Source organism: Nanorana parkeri, unplaced genomic scaffold (genome assembly GCF_000935625.1).
Source record: "Nanorana parkeri isolate BGI_ZX_2015 unplaced genomic scaffold, ASM93562v1 scaffold379, whole genome shotgun sequence".
Taxonomy (NCBI): domain Eukaryota; kingdom Metazoa; phylum Chordata; class Amphibia; order Anura; family Dicroglossidae; genus Nanorana; species Nanorana parkeri.
The window spans coordinates 474,125-489,154 of NW_017306647.1; the positions used below are offsets into that span (position 1 = coordinate 474,125).

Consider the following 15,030-nt stretch of genomic DNA (forward strand, 5'->3'; position numbering starts at 1 on the left):
AGGAGGGGTTAACCTAGATATGGCGCTTTTATTGCTCAGCCACAGAGGGTTAATGTAGCGCCCATGTCTGGGTCACGTAAAGGGGCTTCCTGAGCTGGTGGCCGCTCTCATGCAAACAATGCTCATTGCCTGGCTGTCATGCTGATCCAATGGCTTCAGTCATTCCTGAGCTGCTGATCTAGAGCACGTAACCATCATTCGCGTCTGCGGATTCATTTTTGTGTTTGTTCACAGAGTTTTTAAGTGTAGGGCCGTGTGGCGGGTCTATCGCACTCTAAAAGGAGTCCTTCTTTCTCAGCTCAGGATGATGGGAGTTATGTTACCGAGAGCGGCCCAGAGACGTGCAGGCCAATGTACAGCCAATGTGAAGCCAGCTGCTCCAATGACCTCACTATGACATAGACGCATGAACCTCACCGGCTAGGACGGAAGGACCCCACCGGGCCCCCCTCTGGTCACCTGGGGGCAGTTATAAGACTATAAGGGGGCACCGGATTGGCCAAAGTAGACATCTGAAAATTCGAGAACCTTTACCTGGATCTTGAATGTTGATGCTACATGCAGAGGATGCACATGGAGGGCCCGGAACCCGATGCCAATGGTGCAGGCTGGTGGTTGTGGCATCATGGTGGCCCCTTAGTACCACCATGAGCATGAATGAAACCCAATGCCGATGGTGCAGGCTAGTGGTTGTGGCATCGCGGTGGCCCCTTAGTACCACCATGAGCATGAATGAAACCCAATGCCAATGGGGCAGGCTGGTGGTTGTGGCATCGTGGTGGCCCCTTAGTACCACCATGAGCATGAATGAAATACCCCATTGTGTCTGAGTATTATCCCCCCTCTGTGGAAATGAGACCGATGTACCTAGTAAAGTGCCCTCTGAGTGAATGCCAGCTGCCATTTTGGGTACATGGGGGGGTGGGGGAGGGCTTAAAATGATATCTGACGGTGCAATTCCATTGGACAGAACAAAGCACTTTAATATTCCATATCGCCACATACATGGGGGGATTGGATACCACCAATTATCTGCCGCCATATTGTATCGTGTGTTGGGCAGTGATGGGTGAATTCTGATTGGATGTGATGGGTTATATACACTTTGTGTCGGTGAATAGTCCCGATGTCTGTGCCCAGCACTCTGCTCTCCCCCGCCCGGCGTCTCTTCCTCTCTCTCAGTTGATGTAACCGTCCTGTGTTGCTTCACACATTTCCTCCTTACACTAACCAGCTACCACTTCCCCCACCGTCACAGCTTCTCCCTCGTCCTCCGGTGTCCCCTCTGTCCACACGTCCTGTCCCAGCTTGCTGCATCTCTGATGACATCCTAAAAATCACCCTGAGGCCCCGTTCACATTTGTGCGATGCGTGAGCGCGCGTGATCATACGCGTGCACACGCATTTTTTGCCACCTTTGCCGCACATCAGCCCATTCATTTCAAAGGGCTGCTGCATGTGCCACAAACACGGCAAAGACGCTCATGCAGCTTTTTCAGCTGCAAACTTCCTGTGTTTCTTGTAGACATGTCCGCTGCGGAATAATTCGGTCCGGTTCGGTCCAGGTATTTCCTTATTTTGGAAAACGGAAGAGGGTTGGCCATAGGTCTAGCCAAACCAAGAGGTCACTTAATGAGTCGGGACAGAAAAAATTATATATTAAATATATTTTTTTTTTAACAAAAATATCAAAACTATCAAAAGGTAGATAAAGAGACCGCCGTCCAGTACCTAACGAGTTAAAAAACATACATAGTCTGCAGACTTCAAGACATAGGATGGATGTTCCACATAGAATTAATCAGAATTCATGTGCAATGGCGTAACGGGACTCAGTGTAGCCGTGCAATAGATGGTGTCATTAACTTACTCCGATTCATGAGTCTAATGCAACAAAATAAATAGCAGTTAAAGGAGAACTATGGGGTTAAGTCTTTCCCCCATAGTTCTCCTTAGGGTAACGGGAGGATACAAACTAGCGTCCTGCCGTCACCCTAGGCTCAGTATACCACGAGCTGTAGCTCGCGGTATACTGAGACGCCGCAGCTGAAGCGTATCCCGACAATTATGCCGGGATCCGCCCAGCGGATCCCGGCAGAGCCGGAGCCAGCTGTACCCGCCCCCTCCCCCGTCCGTTCCGCCAGTCAGCGCTGGAGGATCGGGGAGGGGGGCAATCCAGCCCCTCCCCTGTCACGGCAGAGAGCCGTGACAGGAACGAGAGGTGAGCGAACGCCGGTATGTGTTCGCTCACTTCCCGATCTACTGAGCCGACCTCTGACAGTCTCATTGTCACAGGTCGGCTAGAACTATGAGGATGAGTGACAATCACTCACCTCATACTTCTCCTTTAAGGAAAACAGCTGATTGATATCAAATCAAGACGGTTAATAGGCACTTCAGAAAAGTAGTAAGACTGGTATAGTTCATATACGTTTATGTCTGTAGACACCACTTGAAATGTTTCCTCATTCCTTAAAGGAGAACTATGAGGTGAGTTCTTTTCACTCCCCTCATAGTTCTAGCCGACCTGTGACAATGAGACTGTCACAGGTCGGCTCAGTAGATCGGGAGGTGAGCGACATTATTATTTCTTTTATATTCTGACGACGGCCGCTGTAAAAAAAACAACCAAAAAACAGAAAAGGCACCTCGCTGAAAAGAGACGGGAACCTCCCTGAAATAAGGTTTTGCAGGTTGGGATGTCTGGACAGGGAAGGGGCTGGATTCCCCCCTCCCCGCTCCGATCCACCGTTACCCTAAGGAGAACTATGGGGAAAAGCCTTAACCCCATAGTTCTCCTTTAACGTCAAAAGGCCAATTCGGAAGATTTATTTTTGTATGCAATATGATCACCGTGAGATATTTGCAGCTAGTAGCCATATTGTTGGTAGTTAATTAGTATCACTTATGTAGGAAACATACTTGTGGCTTTTTGTTCGCCGATCACTTTGGTTATATGAGATTCAGACAGTGGAGAGTGTTTCTTTCATATTGAACTCAGTCTTTTAAAAGGCTTTATCGTTCGGAAGTGATATATTTGAACAATAGGATTGCAAAAAAAAAAAAAAAATGCATCAGGAATTCCTGTGTGTTTTTGAAGTCGTTACTCACGTGAGTTGTTTTCATTCAGAATGGCGTTATATCTTTGCGGATGTGATCACAACCAGTAGTAGTGAGGTACCCCCCCAAAAAAAATCAATTACATAAAGGTCCCCACACACCTTACGATAATCGTACGATAATCGCGGGAAATCCCGCGATCGTACGATAATCGTAAGGTGTGTGGAAGCCGTGCGACCTCTACTACTGTAAGGTCGCACAAAAACCCGCCGAGCATCGTACGATGTTCGGCGGGTTTGTGGCATGTCCGTACGATAAAAGCCGGACGGGCCGGTGTGCGCAAGCGCACACTGCCCGTTCGGCATTGCGGTCATCGGAAGCCCGCACCTCAGGGGGCGTGGCTTGCGATCATCGCAAGTACGATCTGCCTATGCAAGATGGGCAGATCGTACGTTTTTTTAAGTACCTTACAACCATCGCAAGACAAAAGTCTTGCGATGGTTGTAAGGTGTGTGCCCAGCCTAAGGATGATTACTAAATAGGGCTGGGGCTGGGAGAGACTCAGAAGAATACCAACACAACACTGGCATGTCTTTGATTTATGTCCTGCACTTTCTAAAATTGTTGGTCCTAGACCTCTGCTTACAGCCCGCCGTTCACAGAATCTAAGAGATTCCCTTGTTCATTCAGAATACAAACCTAACCCTTCGAAGATTACCTTCCTTGATAGGAATAGACCGGTGGGCATGTTCCCATGTGGCAGATGCCCTCTATGCCCGTATGTGGACAAAACAAACGTTTTTGAGAACACTGAACGTAATAAAATGTATAACATCACTCAATTTGTCAACTGTGGCCATGGAACATCCATCCTATGTCTTGAAGTCTGCAGACTATGTATGTTTTTTAACTCGTTAGGTACTGGACGGCGGTCTCTTTATCTACCCTTTTGATAGTTTTGATATTTTTGTAAAAATAAAATACATTTAATATATCATTTTTTCTGTCCCGACTCATTAAGTGACCTCTTGGTTTGGCTAGACCTATGGCCAACCCTCTTCCGTTTTCCAAAATAAGGAAATACCTGGACCGAACCGGACCGAAATTTTCCGCAGCTGACATATCTACCGTATTTGCCGGCGTATAAGACGGCTGGGCGTATAAGACGACCCCCTACTTTTTATGTTAAAATATAGGTTTTGGGCTATACTCGTCGTATAAGACGAGTATAGCCAAAAATAATGTTTGAATACACACACTAACCTCCACGGCGGTATTCCCGAGTGTGGCTCGGGGTTAATTTTCAGTACCATAAGCGGTAACCTCGAGCCACACTCGGGATTACAGTCTCTTACCTTGTCCGCGATCCCCGATGTGTCCTCCGGGTTCCGTCAGTATACCGCGCTGAGCCAATCACGGCAGACTTTTCATTCATGAATACAGGCTTTGTAATAATGAATACAAAGCCTGCCGTGATTGGGTCAGCGCAGTATACTGACGGAACCCGGAAGATTTGTACTATGTACATCCATACCCGGCGTATATGCCAACCCCAGACTTTCGGGGGATGTTTTTAAGTTTAAAAACCCGTCTTATACGCCGGCAAATACGGTACCTTTTTGATAGTTTTGATATTTTTGTAAAAATAAAATACATTTAATATATCATTTTTTCTGTCCCGACTCATTAAGTGACCTCTTGGTTTGGCTAGACCTATGGCCAACCCTCTTCCGTTTTCTGATATGCAGTATGGGTCACGGGTACGGTAGATAGGCCCACTATATCTTTAGTGAAGTGTTTTCTTTAAAAATTCGGATCCCCTGGAGAGAACCCCTTTTTTTTTATTTCCTTATTTTGGGATTCGGATCCGAAATTAAATTCTGTTCGGGTTTTGGATTCGGACGAAATCCGAATTTGCGTTGGTTTCGGATGAGTTTACGAATATTCGCTGCGAATACCACAGAAGTCCAAATACAGATATTAATACTGAAGCTGAGGCTCCCAGAATATTCGATTGGCATTCTGGATCCAAAATTCTGGATTGCATTGGGGAGCTCCAGAAAGCAATTTGGGTCTGGGAGCTATTTACATATATTATTATGGCCTCATTCACACAGGAATCGGCCGGCATGCACAGCTCCGTGCTGCGTGCACGGCCGTATCGGGCGGCTCCCGGGAAGGACAGGTGCTGCGTGTGATTAGTACTCAGCCCCCGTCCTTCTCTATGGGAGTACGCGGCCATACGCTCCCCCCAAGTGCAGGTCCGTACGGGTGCGGGTGTCCCGGCTCAGACAGGATCCATCCTGTCAGCGTACCAGTACGGTCACCCGCACCCGTACGGACCTGCACTTGGGGGGAGCGTATGGCCGCGTACTCCCATAGAGAAGGACGGGGGCTGAGTACTAATCACACGCAGCACCTGTCCTTCCCGGGAGCCGCCCGATATGGCCGTGCACGCAGCACGGAGCTGTGCATGCCGGCCGATTCCTGTGTGAATGAGGCCTAAAGCTGAGGCTCCCAGACCTGAATGGCCTTCAGGAGCTCCCCAATGCAATTCGGAAATCCGGATCCTGAATGCCATTGGGATCTAGGAGCCTCAGCTTTAGTATTATATGTATACACTGTATATGGCTCCTATGTTGTCGTAACGGAAATTCGGGTTCTGTCCAGGTGAATCCAGGACAGGTGGCAAGCCTAGGTGACAACTGTCTTCAAATTGTGCTCCTGCGTTGTCACCCCATCAGATGCAACCTTTATGGTGACTACAATCGATCAAGTTAATACCCATATTACAGGTATGGTCCACCGTTGTCACTATCACAAGCCGCTCCAGAGCAATGATGTGCAGCTGATGGCGGAGCGAGTGCATGCAGACCGGAAGTGGCTGAGAGAGGCTGGAGGAGATCCACAGCACTGTAGCCACAGAGGTGGGAAATGGAAAGAAAAAGGTAAAAAACAGTATTTTATTCAAAACAAAAACTGCACATCGATTCTTTATGGTGTGATTTATTCTAAATGTCGCCCACTCAGGGTTTACACCTCCGTTATGTCCGGGCAAACAGACGAGACACTTGTACAGGAAGTGACTTACCTTCCAAATGTAAACGCGATCCTTCAAATCTTATAAAAGGATTAACATGTTGATGTGACAGTGACAACCTTTCCTAATCATTTTAAATCTTCAGCGTTTATTTAAATAATACCTAGTGATCCCGCCATGAAGGTCCTTATTATGGGGTGACAACGCTCTCTCCCTGTTTACCAATCCTTCACCTGCGTTGTCACCCTGTCACAGGGGCTTCCAATGAAGACTATAAGAGGCCATTCCAACACACATTGCCCAGACATGGCCCTCTGTTGTCACCATCAGGAGACCCGCCCTGAGAAATGCCGTGCAGCCATCGCTGAAGTGCATGTAGACAGGAAGTGGCTGCAGGAGATCACTAGCACCCCTCCAAACCTCACTCCCGGGATGGACTACAATCTCACGTATAGTTTACTAATTTGTTTTGGGAGTGTAGTCTATCCTTGGGGGCGGAGCTTGGAGCGGTGACTACTTTACAACACCCACAGGGACCATGGGGAACAGACGTAGCCCCCCTCCAGAAGGAAGGACAGAGGTGATTGGAGGATCTACGGCCGAGTGATACACAAATAAGATACATTGGGGTCAGAGTTCAGGGACCGGAATATATTTTTAGGATTTATTTCCGGAGTTTCGTGTCACTTTATAAAAGAGGAAATAAGAAGCTTTTTCCCGATGGGAGCAGCTCACAGCCGACCCGTCCCGGGAGGACAGAAGTGTCTCCCCGGCCCCGCCTCTTATTCCCATGAAGACATCTCTCTGTCTGTCTATGGTTAGCTTGTAGGTATCCAGAGACACAAGATGACAAGCAATCAATCTGAATCAAACTACACAGGACTAGACAGGAGCTAGAGCTGATAGGTGGCTGGAGGAAGCACAGACAGTTCTTCTTTCAGGTGATTGGATAAATGAGACACACAAGAATCTGATTGGTCGCTGCGAGTGGCAGTATTTGTAATGTGTCGCATCCTATATGTAGATCAGGTTAGAAGTGTAACAATGCAGCAACATGCACAGATGGTGTTCTGTCGCCACCTGCTGGACTGTAACCAGTATTACAGGTATTTATACAGCAGTAACGCATTACATAGTGTACATTGACAGCAGTCCCTGCCCTCGGGGGCCCAGTCACACCATATCCAGTGCGGTTCGAGCCCGGAACGCACTGGATCGCATAGATCAAGCCGGGCAGCGTTCTGGGGTGTGCCAGTGCCATTCATGTCAATGCCCTCCGTTCCGGTGCAGTGCGATCCAAAAAACATGCATGCTGAATGCCCAGCTTGATCTATGCGATCCAGTACGTTCCAGGCTCAAACTGTGTGACCGGGCCCTCAAGGAGCCTACAATCTAAGGCCCCTATCTCATATGCATACAGAACCAAGTAGCCCTCCACCATGTCTTTTGGAAGAAAACCCACCAAGCACAAGGAGAACATGCAAACTCCATGCAGATTGTGTCCTGAGCAGGATTTGAACTGGGGACCCCAAGAGCTGCAAGGCAGAAGCGCTAACCACTGTGCCACTGTGTTCTGTAAAAGGCTGAGTGTACTTTTTATAGCCCCCCATGACAAGGGGGGTTCCAGTCCACGTGCCTGGGGTGTTGGGTAAGTAGATTTTTGGGGTTGGGTAAAGCTAATGCTCCAAATGCTGAACTGTGTAACATCAGGGCTGTCCCTATAATGAGGCGGCCTCAGGCTGCATCTCATTGGGTCTTAGCAACCTGTGCCGGCATCCTGATGACCTGGCCAGCGTCCCGCTCAGCTCCTGGCAATCAGTGAGCTGGGCGGGATGACGCACAGAGCCAGAACCGTGCACCACGAACTCCCCCCCCCTTAGGCGATGAAAAGTTTCGGTACACCCCGTGTAACCAAATAACATTGTGCCCCCAATGAAGCCCCCCTCAGCCTTGACAGCAGTATTTGCCCCTCCAAAATCTTTCAGTTATGACCTCCAGTATCAGAATGACACTTCCAATCATTACAGATCACATGGAGGGTATTTTACATCAGACATGGAAGACAACGAAACGTACAGCCGAGGCGCCGGATTGTAATCATCAGAAGATCGGTCACATCCTGACAACGTGTAATGACTCCGGGGAGGCCGCCCGCTCCCAACCGGCAACACAGAAGAGCCGACACGTTTCAGGGACTCCGAGACTTCTCCTTTCTTCTCTATCTCTTTTCTCTCCCCCCCCTCTCTCTCTCTTCTCTCTATCCTCCCTCTCTCTTCTCCCTATCTCTTCTCTCTCTCCTCCCTCTCTCTCTCTTCTCCCTCTCTCTCCTCCCTCTCTCTCTCCTCTCTTTTCTCTCTCTCTTTTCTCTCTCTCTTCTCTCCTCCCTCTCTCTTCTCCCTATCACCTCTCTCTCTCTCTCCTCCCTATCTCTTCTCTCTCTCTCTCTCGCTCTCTCTCGCTCTCTCTCGCTCTCTCTCGCTCTCTCTCGCTCTCTCTCGCTCTCTCTCGCTCTCTCTCGCTCTCTCTCGCTCTCTCTCGCTCTCTCTCGCTCTCTCTCGCTCTCTCTCGCTCTCTCTCGCTCTCTCTCGCTCTCTCTCGCTCTCTCTCGCTCTCTCTCGCTCTCTCTCGCTCTCTCTCGCTCTCTCTCGCTCTCTCTCGCTCTCTCTCGCTCTCTCTCGCTCTCTCTCGCTCTCTCTCGCTCTCTCTCGCTCTCTCTCGCTCTCTCTCGCTCTCTCTCGCTCTCTCTCGCTCTCTCTCGCTCTCTCTCGCTCTCTCTCGCTCTCTCTCGCTCTCTCTCGCTCTCTCTCGCTCTCTCTCGCTCTCTCTCGCTCTCTCTCGCTCTCTCTCGCTCTCTCTCGCTCTCTCTCGCTCTCTCTCGCTCTCTCTCGCTCTCTCTCGCTCTCTCTCGCTCTCTCTCGCTCTCTCTCGCTCTCTCTCGCTCTCTCTCGCTCTCTCTCGCTCTCTCTCGCTCTCTCTCGCTCTCTCTCGCTCTCTCTCGCTCTCTCTCGCTCTCTCTCGCTCTCTCTCGCTCTCTCTCGCTCTCTCTCGCTCTCTCTCGCTCTCTCTCGCTCTCTCTCGCTCTCTCTCGCTCTCTCTCGCTCTCTCTCGCTCTCTCTCGCTCTCTCTCGCTCTCTCTCGCTCTCTCTCGCTCTCTCTCGCTCTCTCTCGCTCTCTCTCGCTCTCTCTCGCTCTCTCTCGCTCTCTCTCGCTCTCTCTCGCTCTCTCTCGCTCTCTCTCGCTCTCTCTCGCTCTCTCTCGCTCTCTCTCGCTCTCTCTCGCTCTCTCTCGCTCTCTCTCGCTCTCTCTCGCTCTCTCTCGCTCTCTCTCGCTCTCTCTCGCTCTCTCTCGCTCTCTCTCGCTCTCTCTCGCTCTCTCTCGCTCTCTCTCGCTCTCTCTCGCTCTCTCTCGCTCTCTCTCGCTCTCTCTCGCTCTCTCTCGCTCTCTCTCGCTCTCTCTCGCTCTCTCTCGCTCTCTCTCGCTCTCTCTCGCTCTCTCTCGCTCTCTCTCGCTCTCTCTCGCTCTCTCTCGCTCTCTCTCGCTCTCTCTCGCTCTCTCTCGCTCTCTCTCGCTCTCTCTCGCTCTCTCTCGCTCTCTCTCGCTCTCTCTCGCTCTCTCTCGCTCTCTCTCGCTCTCTCTCGCTCTCTCTCGCTCTCTCTCGCTCTCTCTCGCTCTCTCTCGCTCTCTCTCGCTCTCTCTCGCTCTCTCTCGCTCTCTCTCGCTCTCTCTCGCTCTCTCTCGCTCTCTCTCGCTCTCTCTCGCTCTCTCTCGCTCTCTCTCGCTCTCTCTCGCTCTCTCTCGCTCTCTCTCGCTCTCTCTCGCTCTCTCTCGCTCTCTCTCGCTCTCTCTCGCTCTCTCTCGCTCTCTCTCGCTCTCTCTCGCTCTCTCTCGCTCTCTCTCGCTCTCTCTCGCTCTCTCTCGCTCTCTCTCGCTCTCTCTCGCTCTCTCTCGCTCTCTCTCGCTCTCTCTCGCTCTCTCTCGCTCTCTCTCGCTCTCTCTCGCTCTCTCTCGCTCTCTCTCGCTCTCTCTCGCTCTCTCTCGCTCTCTCTCGCTCTCTCTCGCTCTCTCTCGCTCTCTCTCGCTCTCTCTCGCTCTCTCTCGCTCTCTCTCGCTCTCTCTCGCTCTCTCTCGCTCTCTCTCGCTCTCTCTCGCTCTCTCTCGCTCTCTCTCGCTCTCTCTCGCTCTCTCTCGCTCTCTCTCGCTCTCTCTCGCTCTCTCTCGCTCTCTCTCGCTCTCTCTCGCTCTCTCTCGCTCTCTCTCGCTCTCTCTCGCTCTCTCTCGCTCTCTCTCGCTCTCTCTCGCTCTCTCTCGCTCTCTCTCGCTCTCTCTCGCTCTCTCTCGCTCTCTCTCGCTCTCTCTCGCTCTCTCTCGCTCTCTCTCGCTCTCTCTCGCTCTCTCTCGCTCTCTCTCGCTCTCTCTCGCTCTCTCTCGCTCTCTCTCGCTCTCTCTCGCTCTCTCTCGCTCTCTCTCGCTCTCTCTCGCTCTCTCTCGCTCTCTCTCGCTCTCTCTCGCTCTCTCTCGCTCTCTCTCGCTCTCTCTCGCTCTCTCTCGCTCTCTCTCGCTCTCTCTCGCTCTCTCTCGCTCTCTCTCGCTCTCTCTCGCTCTCTCTCGCTCTCTCTCGCTCTCTCTCGCTCTCTCTCGCTCTCTCTCGCTCTCTCTCGCTCTCTCTCGCTCTCTCTCGCTCTCTCTCGCTCTCTCTCGCTCTCTCTCGCTCTCTCTCGCTCTCTCTCGCTCTCTCTCGCTCTCTCTCGCTCTCTCTCGCTCTCTCTCGCTCTCTCTCGCTCTCTCTCGCTCTCTCTCGCTCTCTCTCGCTCTCTCTCGCTCTCTCTCGCTCTCTCTCGCTCTCTCTCGCTCTCTCTCGCTCTCTCTCGCTCTCTCTCGCTCTCTCTCGCTCTCTCTCGCTCTCTCTCGCTCTCTCTCGCTCTCTCTCGCTCTCTCTCGCTCTCTCTCGCTCTCTCTCGCTCTCTCTCGCTCTCTCTCGCTCTCTCTCGCTCTCTCTCGCTCTCTCTCGCTCTCTCTCGCTCTCTCTCGCTCTCTCTCGCTCTCTCTCGCTCTCTCTCGCTCTCTCTCGCTCTCTCTCGCTCTCTCTCGCTCTCTCTCGCTCTCTCTCGCTCTCTCTCGCTCTCTCTCGCTCTCTCTCGCTCTCTCTCGCTCTCTCTCGCTCTCTCTCGCTCTCTCTCGCTCTCTCTCGCTCTCTCTCGCTCTCTCTCGCTCTCTCTCGCTCTCTCTCGCTCTCTCTCGCTCTCTCTCGCTCTCTCTCGCTCTCTCTCGCTCTCTCTCGCTCTCTCTCGCTCTCTCTCGCTCTCTCTCGCTCTCTCTCGCTCTCTCTCGCTCTCTCTCGCTCTCTCTCGCTCTCTCTCGCTCTCTCTCGCTCTCTCTCGCTCTCTCTCGCTCTCTCTCGCTCTCTCTCGCTCTCTCTCGCTCTCTCTCGCTCTCTCTCGCTCTCTCTCGCTCTCTCTCGCTCTCTCTCGCTCTCTCTCGCTCTCTCTCGCTCTCTCTCGCTCTCTCTCGCTCTCTCTCGCTCTCTCTCGCTCTCTCTCGCTCTCTCTCGCTCTCTCTCGCTCTCTCTCGCTCTCTCTCGCTCTCTCTCGCTCTCTCTCGCTCTCTCTCGCTCTCTCTCGCTCTCTCTCGCTCTCTCTCGCTCTCTCTCGCTCTCTCTCGCTCTCTCTCGCTCTCTCTCGCTCTCTCTCGCTCTCTCTCGCTCTCTCTCGCTCTCTCTCGCTCTCTCTCGCTCTCTCTCGCTCTCTCTCGCTCTCTCTCGCTCTCTCTCGCTCTCTCTCGCTCTCTCTCGCTCTCTCTCGCTCTCTCTCGCTCTCTCTCGCTCTCTCTCGCTCTCTCTCGCTCTCTCTCGCTCTCTCTCTCTCTCCTCCTTCTCTCTCCTCCCTCTCTCCTCTCTTTTCTCACACTTCTCTCTTCCCTCTCTCTTCTCCCTATCTCTTCTCTCTCTCCTCTCTCTCTCTTCTCCCTCTCTCTCCTCCTTCTCTCTCCTCCCTCTCTCTCTCTCTCTTCTCCCTCTCTCTTCTCCCCCTCTCCCCCACCTCTCCCTCCCCCACTCTCCTCCCTCTCTCTCCACCTCTCTCTTCGCCTTCTCTCTCCTCCCTCCCTCTCTCTCTCTCTCCTCCCTCTCTCTCTCTCTCCTCCCTCTCTCTCTCTCTCCTCCCTCTCTCTCTCTCTCCTCCCTCTCTCTCTCTCTCCTCCCTCTCTCTCTCTCTCCTCCCTCTCTCTCTCTCTCCTCCCTCTCTCTCTCTCTCCTCCCTCTCTCTCTCTCTCCTCCCTCTCTCTCTCTCTCCTCCCTCTCTCTCTCTCTCCTCCCTCTCTCTCTCTCTCCTCCCTCTCTCTCTCTCTCCTCCCTCTCTCTCTCTCTCCTCCCTCTCTCTCTCTCTCCTCCCTCTCTCTCTCTCTCCTCCCTCTCTCTCTCTCTCCTCCCTCTCTCTCTCTCTCCTCCCTCTCTCTCTCTCTCCTCCCTCTCTCTCTCTCTCCTCCCTCTCTCTCTCTCTCCTCCCTCTCTCTCTCTCTCCTCCCTCTCTCTCTCTCTCCTCCCTCTCTCTCTCTCTCCTCCCTCTCTCTCTCTCTCCTCCCTCTCTCTCTCTCTCCTCCCTCTCTCTCTCTCTCCTCCCTCTCTCTCTCTCTCCTCCCTCTCTCTCTCTCTCCTCCCTCTCTCTCTCTCTCCTCCCTCTCTCTCTCTCTCCTCCCTCTCTCTCTCTCTCCTCCCTCTCTCTCTCTCTCCTCCCTCTCTCTCTCTCTCCTCCCTCTCTCTCTCTCTCCTCCCTCTCTCTCTCTCTCCTCCCTCTCTCTCTCTCTCCTCCCTCTCTCTCTCTCTCCTCCCTCTCTCTCTCTCTCCTCCCTCTCTCTCTCTCTCCTCCCTCTCTCTCTCTCTCCTCCCTCTCTCTCTCTCTCCTCCCTCTCTCTCTCTCTCCTCCCTCTCTCTCTCTCTCCTCCCTCTCTCTCTCTCTCCTCCCTCTCTCTCTCTCTCCTCCCTCTCTCTCTCTCTCCTCCCTCTCTCTCTCTCTCCTCCCTCTCTCTCTCTCTCCTCCCTCTCTCTCTCTCTCCTCCCTCTCTCTCTCTCTCCTCCCTCTCTCTCTCTCTCCTCCCTCTCTCTCTCTCTCCTCCCTCTCTCTCTCTCTCCTCCCTCTCTCTCTCTCTCCTCCCTCTCTCTCTCTCTCCTCCCTCTCTCTCTCTCTCCTCCCTCTCTCTCTCTCTCCTCCCTCTCTCTCTCTCTCCTCCCTCTCTCTCTCTCTCCTCCCTCTCTCTCTCTCTCCTCCCTCTCTCTCTCTCTCCTCCCTCTCTCTCTCTCTCCTCCCTCTCTCTCTCTCTCCTCCCTCTCTCTCTCTCTCCTCCCTCTCTCTCTCTCTCCTCCCTCTCTCTCTCTCTCCTCCCTCTCTCTCTCTCTCCTCCCTCTCTCTCTCTCTCCTCCCTCTCTCTCTCTCTCCTCCCTCTCTCTCTCTCTCCTCCCTCTCTCTCTCTCTCCTCCCTCTCTCTCTCTCTCCTCCCTCTCTCTCTCTCTCCTCCCTCTCTCTCTCTCTCCTCCCTCTCTCTCTCTCTCCTCCCTCTCTCTCTCTCTCCTCCCTCTCTCTCTCTCTCCTCCCTCTCTCTCTCTCTCCTCCCTCTCTCTCTCTCTCCTCCCTCTCTCTCTCTCTCCTCCCTCTCTCTTCTCCCTCTCTCTCCTCCTTCTCTCTCCTCCCTCTCTCTCCTCCTCTCTTCTCCCTCTCTTCTCTCTCTCCTCTCTCTTCTCCCTCTCTCTCCTCCCTCTCTCTTCTCCCTCTCTCTCCCCCTTCTCTCTCCTCTCTCTCTCTCCTCCCTCTCTCTTCTCCCTCTCTTCTCTCTCTCCTCCCTCTCTCTCCACCTCTCTCTTCTCCCTCTCTCTCTCCTCTCTTTTCTCTCTCTTCTCCTCTCTCTTTTCTCTCTCTCTCTCTCATTTATTCTCTCTATCTCTTTTCTCTCTCTATTCTATTCTCTCGCTCTCTATCTCTTGGTCTCATCCTCTCTCTCTCCTCTCTCTCTATTCTATTCTCTCGCTCTCTATCTCTTGGTCTCATCCTCTCTCTCTCTTCTCTCTCCTCTCTCTTTCATCTTTGTTTTTCACATAGACATTTAACACATGACAAAAGATTCCCAGAGTGCTCCCTTTGTCCAATTGAAACCATCAAAGTAATCTAATGGGAGGAGTCTTTTCACTGGTCAGCATCAAGGTGCTTGTCCAGGTACTATGTGTTATAGGGTGACAACGCTCCATCCTCCTATTGTGCTCCTGCGTTGTCACCTGATCAGACGATCATCCGATGGAGACTACAAGTATGAGAGTTGTCACCCCAATAAGAGGGGACGTCTCCCAATGAGGACTTTTGTTCCAGTGACAGAACAAATTTGGAATCATCCTTCTATTTGGGGATAATTCTTATGACTTCCTGTTGTATCTCCAGGACAGGAAGTGAGGGGGAATCGCTTCAGCCGTGACATGAAGGTTCTAACTCTTACTCACCCTGTTCAGCAGTAGTGTTGCTTTAACTCATCTGGATTCAATTCATTTGCAGCTGGAGTTGATCGTGGTCGGCCAATGACGTCACCCGGGATTCACATCGGGGGAATGTGGCGTGTGCAGATCGACGGGGGATGGGACATCGTGAGTGACGCTGCATTCACTTCTGGGGACGTTAATAAACTTTATTTAAAAAGACGACATTTATTTTATTAAATGACTTTTAATTCACTTTTTTCTTCCTGGGAGGGGTTGGTGGCTCCCATATTCCCTTGTAGGGAGGGGCAGATAACGGGGTCCCCCCATATTTTGTAGGGGGCTTCAGGATTCCCCTCATATTCCCCCCCCCCATCTCTTTTTGGGGCACAGAGACCTGGGGAGGAGGCCCTTCCTTCATCAAGAGTGCTTTGCAAGGAGGTGCAGGCTTTGCCCCCCCCCCCCCCCTCTCCATGGCCCC

The 15,030-nt window shown here is 52.3% G+C and overlaps 1 protein-coding gene across 1 annotated transcript in view; it reads left to right on the forward strand.

Annotated features, from left to right (window-relative positions):
- Positions 1-7,728: 7,728 nt before the first annotated feature.
- Positions 7,729-15,030, forward strand: part of LOC108789184 (sulfotransferase 1 family member D1-like) — a 27,115-nt gene continuing 19,813 nt past the window's right edge. Inside the window, exon 1 of the mRNA XM_018559131.1 lies at positions 7,729-7,732. The gene's annotated coding sequence lies outside the window, so the exon portion shown is untranslated. The remainder of the gene's footprint in view (positions 7,733-15,030) is intronic.